Raw genomic sequence first — 12,316 nt, forward strand, 5'->3', positions numbered from 1 at the left:
CCAAAGGTTGTTCTAACCTTGAAGCAAGCTTTACACACACACACACACACACACACACACACACAGCCCTCCTCCTGCTTCCAGATTCTCACCCCTGATGGAAGCTTTGGGGCTGCAACCCTACGTCTACTTTCCTGGGAGTAAACCCTATTGAAATCACATTTTTCCTAATAATAATAATAATAATAATAATAATAATAATAATAGAATGCTTAACTGCACAAACATGTAATTGCTTACAGAAACACATTAGTGAGTTTGTAGTAGTGTTGTTACACTACTTTCACTGTGGGTAGTACTTTCACTATGGCGTCTATCACCAGTTTACACTACATTCCTATTAAATTTACAAGTCTTCCTTTCTTGTTTTTTCTGTTAAATAAAAAAAAAAATCACACCCCAAATCTCACGTGTTATAGTTTGCAGTTTTTTTGTGTGTGTGTGATTAGATTAGCAATGCTGCTTGTTACGAAAATAAAACATTTTGCTTGGGTTTTTTTAAGCTGTTGGTGGTTATATGGAAAGCTTTTGGGAACCGATTTTTTTTTCCAGGCACCACCCTTGTGCTAGCAAAGTAGAGGGAAAGAGAGAGGAGGCCGGTTTCACAAATTATTTCTAGAAGATCAATAGCGCAGTCCTGATCATGTTTACTCAGGAGTCGGACCCATTGCAAGCGTGTGTACTAGAACTCCGTCCTTAGAGAGGAACCTTGAAATATTTATTTATTAGACTTGCCTGCCTTAAGAGGGTAGGAAAGGGGTTAGAAACAGTCAAGGTCTCCCCCCCCCCCGCACCTATTTTTTCTTTGTATTAAAGCTTTCATGTATAAGATCAAAGTCTTTCCCCATGTGTCCCCCTTGCTTTATAAAGCTTGCTAGTTTTAAACCTGTGGATTGCAAAGCTTTTTCGATTTTGACCCCCTCCCTAAAAAGACAAATTCTCAACTGTAGGCTGCCGATTTTGTCCCAGTTTATGGAAATGACCGTAAACTATTTTGGCTCTGGCTGTATTTTATGTGTTCTTCCCCCATCCTTCCAACAGACAACTTGATTTATTTAAATAGGTGTTGTGGCAAAGGTGTGGGGCATCTTCCTTCAGCAACAACTGGGGAACCTTTTAGGGTTTGGGGGTTTTCCATAAGGGTTTGGTGGATGAGATACAGGTTTTCTGGTCTCTGTGCCCATGTTTCAAGATTTGGATACAGCAAGGGGGTGTTGACCCTTCCCCCATTTGGGTATTCAGCTGCTGAAACCCAAATATAGCTTGCCTAAGAAAGGGGGGAGTCTGGTCTGAATATTTGGCTGTGTGTCTGCCTGGGCACAGGCCTCAGTGGGTCGATAGCCAGATACTGATATATGCATTTGCACAAGCTGGCATAAATGGCAATATGATCTTACAGAGTTTCCTTTTGGCAATGCCGCGCTGTTGTAACCGCCTGATTTAAAAGCCCAGTTCTGGGCAGGGAGGAATCTGGCCTTAAGAAGGATCCTCGCGCTCCCTCCCCCAAACCACCAATGATGTAAAACTTTAAATTTCCCAACTGGAAATCCTGGACCCCAAGATTTTTGGCTGGAGAGCAGAGCAAGGGAGGGAGTATTTGTGCATGTGGCTTATTTCCCTTGTGGCCGCATGGAGCGCTGGGTCGATGGGCAGCCATTGCTACTCCCTGGTGAGCCATGAGAAGACACAGTCCGTCAGCTGCCTCCTGAGAGACCCATCGCATTTCCTGCAAGAAACTGAATAGAAGAACTGAATTGCTCCCCAACCCATTATATCACATGCAGGTGAGGCTGAGAGGTGGCAAATTTGGCTCAAGGTCACAGTGAGCTGCTTGCCAGGGTGTGGGATTTGAACCCAGGCCTCTCCAGTCTCCGCCTTACATACTGACCATTGCACCACCCTCCAGGGTTTGTGGCCAGGTCCTGTATGCAGCCGTTGGCTTTGAACACCTTTTCACATGCTGTCTTTGGCTTAATATGGGGTGGGGTGAGAAAAGGGAGGGGGATATTCATATCTGTTACACCTTTCATTGGGAAAAGAGAGCCATTTGCAATCTTCCCACGTTGCAGTGTGTACCTGCAGTATACTCTGTACGAAAGCTGGGTTTGCAAAGACGTTGGGTGTTTTCACAAAAGCATTTCTAGTTTATTCCTGGCCAGCACCAGTTAAAACACACACAAACTATCTCTAGGAAGCAATGTCAGGTCCATTTCATTATAACACTGCAAGTGGGAAGCACTTATTTTAATCTGCTGCCCCAACAATCGAAGATTTAAAAAATCTTAGAACAGGAAAATGGAGTTGGACTGCCAAGGGTCATCTAGTCCAGAGTCCCTGGCAGGTGGTCATCTGACCTCTGGAAAAGGACTTTTCCCTCCCTCCCTCCCTCCCTCCCTCCCTTCCTTCCCTTTGTAAGGCATCTTGTGCACGTTGCTATTCTGTTAACCACAAACAACCACAAGACCCACCAGCAACATGGAAGAATGGCTTCGTCCAACAGGATGAAGTGAACACACAACACTGAACGGGAATCCTTGGTCAAGGTCAAGGCTTCTTCACACAGAGAGGCCCATTATAATTTCTCAACGCGCCCTCCCCCAAGCCCTTTTTCTGCAGGTGGATTGCCCAGCAGAGCTGGTAACAGAAGATGCTACTATCTGAGCAGAGTTTCTCATCCGCATTGTGAAAAGGCTGGAGCTGCAGAATTTGCAAACTTTGACCATCAAGTTCCTTGGTGCATAGAGGAGAAGGCCCAGTTCAGTTGCCTCCTGTGCGGTCGTTACATTTAAATGATTACACCTCCCAACACTTTGCATTGATATGAAGAGTCACAGTTGCGGTGCCTGCAACAGTGTGGGCAGTTAGTTATCTCTTTTTCCAGAAAGTCACATTTCCACCAAACATTATTGCTGCTATTAATCATTTCTGCAGAATTGTTTCTGTTTGCAGACTTAATTTTTTGTATATGTTTTTATTTTTAAAATAACATGCAACCATATATGTGAAAAATGCACAAAGTATTCCAGACAGACAGACAGGTAACAACACAGGGCTCAAAGCCCCTAAGTTTCTCCATGCATTGTAAAACATCAGTATGAAGGTGCAAAGGAAACTATTCACATGACATCGGCTAAGATAAGTTGAAAATGAAAAACTGCTCAGCATTTTACAGTTCATTTATGAACAAAGGTGACAAACATCCACTATGCCCTTATCCAGGCTTCCTCAACCTCGGCCCTCCAGATGTTTTTGAGACTACAATTCCCATCATCCCTGACCACAGGTCCTGCTAGCTGGGGATCATGGGAGTTGTAGGCCAAAAACATCTGGAGGGCCGAGGTTGAGGAAGCCTGCCCTTATCCCTGCACTCCTGGAGGAAGGGTGAGGTGTAAATTTAATAAATTATTTCAGAAAACGTAACTTTAATAAAGCAGCCTTTACAAGGGTTCGAAGTTTTACCCTTTTGGTTTGTTTTTTGTTCCCCCCCAAAAACCACCCAAAATTATTACAAGTAGTTAGGAATGCAATGGACTCTCAGACAAGGCGGGATCGCATCTGAAATCTGCAAATTGCTTCATAGTTTTTAAAAATGTGACTAAGACAACTCACAGCTGTTGAGAGTCCGCCAGTGGCTCTGAGGGTAATCCTAAACCTGTTTACTCTGAAGTAAGTTCTACTCAGAACAGTGGCAATTACACCCACATAAAAGAACATAAAACCGCAGAGCTGAAAGGGTCCCTGAGAGTCGTGCGAGACTGAAGCCCAAAGTCTTATGAATTGGACTTGAACCAGCTCAGTTTCCTTCTTTATGAAATGATTTCCTTAAACTTCATTGCAATCCATGCTCTTTCAAGCAATCAACCTCATTTGATGGGACTCCTGATTTCCTTCCAAATTTTATGTATTATAATGAGTGAGGGCCCCAGTTCAAGCTTTGGGCCAGACCTGGAGACCCCCGGGGACTGAACCATTCTCTCTGCAAAGTGGGGGCTCTGTCCCTGAGCCCAGGGCCCTGAGCAGTGTCCTCGAGAAATCCCAATAAAACGAACCACGGATTGCTGCGAAGAGCCAACGCTTCCTGAAGCAACCCGCAATTTCAATCCCAGGATGGCCTGGCAGTAGTGTGTCTCCCTCTCTACACACACCTGTTTCTGCATTTGCACAACCTAATACAGCAGCAGCCGTTGTGCTGTTCAACACGCTCCGCTCTCCCTCGTTCAGGGTTAAGCGATTTGCGTTTGCCTGGCAAGCTGATAGGATCACATCACGTTGCAGCGTGTGGGCAAACAGAATTTTCCAGCGATTTCTCATCAGCTCAAAATGTCCAGCTTCCCAGAGAGCCGGCTTAGTGGGGGAAGGACAGGAGCTTTAGGTCTGAGATTACTCTGTAGTCTCCCAGGTGAGGTGAGTCACAACACTGGGAAGACCTTAGAAACCAGCCCATCCTGAACATCTCTCCTGCTTGCTTCCTATTTGTAACACACACACACACACACACACACAGAGAGAGAGAGAGAGAGAGAGAGAGAGAGAGAGAGAGAGATTCTCCCTCCCTCCTTCCATCTCTTAATTGCCTGCCCAAAAAATCAACCCGGATTTCTTCCCAAGCTAGGCTGGAGAGAGTACAGCTACGCTCTTATTTCCACAAACATCCCTCCTGCCTGCTGTGCATTTGATACAGAATTTGCTTTGAGCTCTAAATCCCTGGGGAGGGCTGGGAAAAGCAAGAGGATGAGAGAATCTGCAGTCACACTTCCAGAATCCGAGAGAGTGCTGGGTGTGCACATTTTCTTGTTGTTGCATCGTTAATGTGCCATTTTTCAAGGCACGGTGAGAGATATACTGTTAAGGGGAAGGCACAGATTTCTAACTTGGAAATCTGCATTGTTTAAAGCCATGTTTGTGCTGGCGGGGAGAGCATTGATTTGCCCCCCTTGCTGATGAATCCTTTGAAAGGAAAGCCAGTTTCAAAAGAAAAGGGTACTATTAAGAGAGAGAGAGAGAGAGAGAGAGAGAGAGAGGGAATGTGTGTGGGGGGAGTGTTTAACCTATTCCCTCCCCAAGGCACCAGTTGATTAGAGAAACCGAGATCAGAGCGCCCTGGAAAATTCATACCAGCTGAAGTTTGCTCGGACTTTTAGCTGGAAAAGGACAGATTTCTAAAACCAACAATGGTCTGAATATGCAAGATGCACTGAGATACAGCCATTTGTAAAAGGCTGCAAGGGGGCGGCACGTCCACCATACAATATTTATGTTTTACCTGCTTAAAAATTTTAAGTACAGATATCTGCATTAAGGTTCCATCGGGCTGAAAGAGCCTCTGGGTGGGTTTGAGCAAGGAGCTATCCCTCCGTGTGTGTACCTCACAGGAGTGGTGTAAGGACAGCTCTGAGTTCTTTGGATGAAAAGCAGGATACGAATGTGATAAATACAGAGAGAGAGAGAGAGAGAGAGGGAGGGAGGGAGGGAGGGAGAGAGGGAGATCTGCCCTGGGGAACTTTCAGTCTGATAGGTAAGGAAAAGTTGCCCTAATAAAGGGAGAAAGGGGTGTATGTGAGCAAATGCCTCGATCCTTTAAAATAAGAAACATCTGGCTGCAATATTCACATTCGATTGTCATTTTTAAAAGAATAGTATTGTCTGTTTTAAAAGTTATGGGTGTGGCCAGTACCAGATTTACATATCAGCTAAACAAGCTATAGCTTCAGGCCCCACTCTCTTGGGGGGGTCCAAAAAAAAAATTAAAGGAAAAAAACAACTGGATGTACATTTCCAAAACATAAGATAAAAAACAAATATAATAAAACCTACATACTGCAACAGTGTTTTATATTGTGTAGGCTCCTCTGATGTAAGTCATGGGCCCCACCTGCTAGCCTGCTTCCTAAAATATCACTGGTTTGCTCCTTTCTATATATAGGGTGCCTACATTCTGCATGGACTGGTTGCATGGCTACATGCGCAAATGGCTTGAGATACCTATTGGGTCCATCAATTACCATATAGCATATATTCAACACAAAAAACAGCGGTAATTTGTTGTGGACAAAGGACAGCTGGACATAGAAAGGGCCCCGTTACCTTCAGTAGCTTAGGGCCTCATCAAACCTAAATCCGGCCCTGGGTGTGGGCGCACATATATGCACACAGACACCCACAACCTCGTGGTTGCGCGTGCCTCTCGCAAAGTCTTCCACCTCCTCTGGTGCCCGACAAATCATTTGAGAACAGAAAGGAAGTTATAAGCTCTGACGCCGCTTTGGAGATGGAAGCGAAAAAAGCTGTCCAGGAAATGTAATTGCAGGTGTGATTCTGAAGACGTGTCCATTCTGCAGAGAGGCCCAAAGGCCTTGGTTTTTATTTAATTGAAGAGAAGAAACGAGCTTGAGAGAGAAGGAGGGAGAATGAATAATGTCCTAAGTTGCAAACCATACGAAAGTTAATGTTTGTTCTGCACATGCAGACGAGCAAAAGTCACAACCTGAGCGCCTAATGTTTTGCTGTGCTGGGATGCACTCTCTCGCTCAGACATGTGCACTTCTGTTCAAGAGTGTGATGGGGCAGCAGAGCTCCAGGGGTCTATCGCAGAAGCGGGGGTGGTCGCTTTGGGCTGGGCTCCTGGCCTCTCTTGCAAGGCACTCTTCACAGCCTGTGTTTTGACCGTGGAGGGTGCAAATGGCCTGCTTTCAGCCATGCAATTGGTGTGCTTAGACTATGTGTGGGTCAGAAGCCGGGATGCAGGACTTGGGGCCGGCCCTATCATTGGGCAGTGTGAGGCTGGCAGGGCAGCAGCAGCACTCTGGCTGTCCCTCCTCCTGAGCGCAGAGGCTTGCAACCTTCTGTTGGAGGCGAGAGCTGCGTGTGCCACTTGGTCTCTCTTGCCTAATGGAAGGGCCGGGCCTGACCCAAGCAAAAAGTGCAATATATAAATAAAGACAGTCCTTCAGGCAGAGGCGTAGGAAGGTCAGGTGGTACCCAGTGTGGGAAATTTATTGTCTGCCCCCCCCCACGTTGATTTTTATTTTATTTTATTTTTTGCCTGCAAAAATGGTTTTATGTTATTTCATATTTTCTTACAAAGGAATGTGGATTCTGGGCCCCTGGTAACAAGTAGGCGACTGTGGACAGATACTTAAATCTACAGGATGGGTTGAGTTTTGGCTCCACTGAATTGAAATTTCAGCCTTCGCGACATATGAAAAGCCAAGTAAACAGTTATTTTCGTGGAGGAGGGTCAAGATATTAACTGATATGCATGAAATTTCAGATATAGCCAAATAATCCCTAGTGTAGTAAGATAAGACCTTTGGAGCAGGCATTTCCAAAACAAAAAGTTTTTTATGAACCGCCCTAGTAGTGCAGTAATTGTTCCTTGATAATTTGTCACCTCCCTCCATGATGGAACCCGGGACGACCTGCCCCCTGCCCCCCCCCTTCCTACGCCCCTGCCTTCAGGGCCTTTGGGACACATTTTGGATGCTCTGTTTAGAAGGGGACCTGCAGAAACATTCCATTTTCATGGTATCTGTAGCATTTTGCAAGTAGGAGGGACAGTTTTTGTATATTTATAATGTGCAGAAGAGGGCCTCCCAGATGGTCAAGGGGGTGGAGCAAATAAAGGTTTCTGCGTTGGGGACTTTTTAGAGAAAAGGTAAGTTAGAGGCGACTTCCTAAAAGTTTGTAAAATTATGCCTGGCGTGGAGAAAGTGGACAGAGAGGTTTTTTCTCCCTTTCTCACCACACCAGAACTCGTGGACATCCAATGAAGCGAATGCTGGAAGATTTAGGAAAGTCATTCATGCAATGCAGAGTTAGCCTGTGGAACTCCCTCCCACAGGGGGCAGACAGGGCCAGCAACTTGGATGGTTTTAACAAAGGATTAGACAAATTCATGGAAGAGGAGAGGTCTATCGATGGTCACGTGCCGCAATGGCCATGCGCTGCCCCCACAATTGGAGGCAGCCAAGCTTTCGAATACTAGTTACTGAAAACCACAGGAGGGGAGAGGACTCTTGTGCACAAATCTGGCTTGCTGGTTTCCTATAATGTGCACCTGGTTCTTCAGGGAGGCAGGAGAGGATATATTGTTCATTAATATCCTTCCTAACTTGCGCTAGCAAGTTCCTTCACATAGCAGAGATTCACCTGTTAAATGCACAGCAGATAGCTGGTTGCAGGCTCGTTTAAGCCTCTCACTATTAGGTTCCCTTATATCCCTCTTAAAAGAATGAACACGCCACAATCTTATGTAAAGTATATAAAAGAAGTTTACTCACATCATCATCAGTTCACAGTTGGATCCCAGAAGGCAGACTTAGTTACAAAGTATATACATGTGGATCTATCCCATGTGGGGATAACCCCAGTGTCCTCTGTTGGCTGGAAGCCAGCAGAGCATCTCTAGCTAAAAAGCTGCTCCAACGATGGAGGAAGTCAAAAGAGAGAGAGTGTGCAGCGTGCCTTGTCCTTTTGTTACCTGCACAGGTAAGGTCACACCCACCTTTAGTCACATGCAAGAGGAAAGATGCTCCAGGCCAGGAGGAAACAGGAAGTTTTCGACTAGCTGGACCAAACATTCCCCTGCATGTCCACTCTAGGAAAACAAGGAATGTTGTACTTGTTTGCTACTTATGTATCACATCCCACAGTTGTTGGCATCTTGACAGACAATGGAGTGCGCTTCTGGGGGTGAAGTCAAACCGCTGCGTTAACAGCACTGAAGTGACCTCTCTGGGGCACAAGCCCAGGCAGTGTCCTGGGATGTCCAGACAACAAGAACCTCCCCCCCCACCGCCTCGCTGAGGTGCTCAAAGGAAATCGGAGCAACATGTTCATGCATCTGGTTGTGAGAACACGATGCCAGACATAAGTAACAGTCAAGTACAACATTCCTTGTCTTCCTAGAGTGGACGTGCAGGGGAATAAGGCCACTGGCCTGATATAGAAGGCTCTACTTATGTTCCAATTAGTCTGAAAAGTTGGCACCGGTATATAGCTACTGGTGTATGTGTGGTTTTTTTTAAAAAAATAAAAATAAAGGAAGAACACTTTTTCTAAAGACAACATTAAATAAAGAACTAGGCACAGAGAAAACTGTTTAAAGACCATGGCGGCCCCTTAATGCATCACAATTAGTTATCCTTTCTGTCTGACCTTTTTGGCCAAAATGGATCGATAAAGGGACAGCAGGAAACTGCAGGAATGAGAAGAGACTTGTGTTATGCTTAAAATTTCCCCCAGGGACCCCCAAGGCTGAAGTTCGTGGCACAACATTGTCTCAAAGCCTCGCTAGGTGGGTTTTTGCTGCAGTGCCTTCTTTGGGAGGGGGGAGGCAGAGAATGCTTTGATGGTGGGATTTTGGATCAAGGGCAGCCTGATGTCCTCTGCTCGCTCGTATCAAATGTATTTCTGATTATATGGAAGCCGAAGCACGAAAAACAGCGAGAGATACGCATACAAATCTGAAAGCCGGATGCTTTTTGCATATCTTATCAATCTGCTGTGCACTTAAAAAGGGGACTTTCACGGCCATTGCCAATCTGCAAAATCTGATTAAAAGCAATAAACAAAACCAAAACAAGCCAGCACCCCGCAAGGAGCTTTCGTTCACCTAGGAGAGAGCTTGGATACGAGCCACTGACCGTTCTCCCCCACGCAATGTCACAAGTTGCTTTCAAGAAATGAAATGAAACCTTTGGCCTGGGGGCTGCTCCCAGGCCAGCAGGAAAAACAAGAATCTGAATTTGGGAGGCAGGGCCTCAGAGCAGTGCAAAGAAGACATGCAAAAGCTCCAAGGTTTCACCACTGGGATCGCAGTGGATAAACCATCTGGTAACCTGTGGCAGAAGAGCTTTGTTGGCATCAGATACCTTGGAGAAGCCTCTGCCACCCAGAGAAGACCAGGATTTAACTTCCTTCCTCAGGGCCTGTAAGACAGAGCTATTCCGCCTGGCTTTCAACTTGAACTTAGCCTGATCTTTTATTCCCCTTCCTTCCCGCCCCCTCCCCTTTTTATGAAGATTGCCCTTTCTGGGATCCCACAGCTAATTCTCCCCTGGTCTCCTCGCTGGCCCCAAAAGGACTAATTTAGCCAGCTAGCCCTGGTGATCATCTAATGTTTATTGGATGGATTTCCCCCCTAAACTGATTTTTGAATTCTGAATTTATTATTCACGTTTTATACTGTATTTTATGCTGTTTTTTTGTTGAATCAATTAAGTGTTATAAATTTGTTGTTAGCCGCCCTGTGCCTGGTTTTCTGAACTGGGAAGGGCGGGGTATAAATAAAAAAATATTATATTTATTATAATAAAGACAGGAAGGAGATCCCATTTCTGCCAGCTGCATTGCCAAAAACACACCTGCCCCCCCCAAGCACTTTCAGTTTTCTTTTCCAGGTGGCACCAAACATCCTGAGCCTATGGAGCTATTGGACAGAGGACTTTGGAAATTTTCTTTTCAGGATGTGTTGGACTTCTGCATCCCTGGAGGTGGGAGTGAAATTGCAGTTCTGCTGAGCGTGCCGATACCCCCGTCTTGTTTCTGCTTGTTTCTCCAACGAAAATAGGAACATCCTACCATACTGTGATGGCCTGGGACTTGTGCTCGGACTCTGAACCAGAGGAGTCTCAGTCTGCACCAGATCCTTTGCCTCAGGCGGCATCTGAACCTAGTCTGAGACCTGATCCTGAAGAGTCCCAGTCCGCACAGGTTCCCCTGCAGCAAACACCAGCTGGGCCGAGTCAGGGGCCTGATCCTGCCCTGGCTCCAGATGCGGGGATGACCTCCTTGCCTCCAGCTGGGCCATCACTTACAGCTGCTCCACTACCAGTTGGGTCAGGGGAGGCTGAGGCAGCCTCTGGGTCTGGTAACCCACCGACGTCTCCTGAGCTGCAGAGACTGAGGTCTGAGAGAAGGAGAGACCTGAGTACTCGCAGGAGGAGTGCTCGCCTTCGGGCAAAACAGGGAGGTGAGTCGCCGGGGGATCAGGACCGGCCGCTGCCCTGACAAAGACAAAAGGCTGTCAGACCCTGTCCCAGGTTGTGGGAGCAACACTGCTGTTTGCTAGATCCTGCCTGAAATTCAGTGCTTGGCCTTGCCTGGTTTCCTGCCTCGTGTCCTGCCTTGGCCCTGTCGGACTGGCTCCTAGCGGAACCTTCGGATTCTGGACCGGTCCTGGACTGCGTTTCACGGGTTAGCCCCGGGCCCAGCACATCTGCACCCCTGGGGGTGGGAGTGAAATTGCGGTTCTGCTGAGTGTGCCGATACCCCCGTCTTGTTTCTCCAACAAAAATGGGAACATCCTACCAGACCTTCCAGCATGTCTCCAATGAAAATAGGGATGTCCTAATGAAAACTGGGACAAGATGCAGCAAGCTTGTTTTCTCCTGCTCTGGAGGGTAGGACTCGAACTGATGGTTTCAAGTTACAAGGAAGGAGATTCTGACTGAACATCATCAGGAAGAACTTTACGATGGCAAGAAGTGTTGGGCAGTGGAACAGATGCACTCAGAAGCTTGTGGCCTCTCCTTCCTTGGAGGTCTTCAAGCAGACGTTGGATGGTCACCTGTCATGGATCCTGAGATTCCTGGATTGTGAAGGGTTGGACTATATGGGGGCCCTTTTCCAACTCTACGGTTCTGTGATTCCAGGGTCAAATCAGAAACCAGGTCAGCTTCTGTAAATCCAGGACTGTCCCTGGGAAATAGGGACAACTCCGAGGGTCTGAAGTTGGGGTTCTTCCTCAGAACGCAGATGAGCTTTTCTGCACCACTGATGGTGGCAGAGACTGGTCCATTTCCTGAAAGGCATCCCATGTGAAAGTCAAGAAGGTAATTCTGGGATTGAGGGAAAGAGAGAGAGTGTGTGTGAGAGAGAGAGAGTGTGTGTGTGTGTGTGTGTGTGTGTGTGTGTGTGTGTGAATGCCGGCGTTATCTAGGTTCCAAGACATTTCATCCCAAGGCAGCTGAGTGTATCTTAATATGCATGTAAAAGTGTGTGTCTCGGCCCCCCCCCCGCCCCCGTCTCCCACATGGAAAATATTTGCAACTGCCTTTGCCATTTGAAGGATCCGTTGCCAGGGACATTTCAAGGTGATACGCAAGTGCTGTGTTTGGAAGATCACAGAGCATTAACGCGGCAGGAGACAGAGAGAAAGAAAGTTGAAAAGTTACCTGCCTCCTCCTCCTTCTCGCGCTGTGCCTTTGCTGCGTCCTTCTTAAAATTCGCCTCCTCCATTCACTGCCCTTTTAAACAAGCAGAAATCTCTCTCTCCGCCCCCCAACCCTCTCTCCCTCTCTCTCTCTGAACTGGA

Source organism: Podarcis vaucheri (genome assembly GCF_965113315.1).
Source record: "Podarcis vaucheri genome assembly, chromosome: 14".
Lineage (NCBI taxonomy): Eukaryota > Metazoa > Chordata > Lepidosauria > Squamata > Lacertidae > Podarcis > Podarcis vaucheri.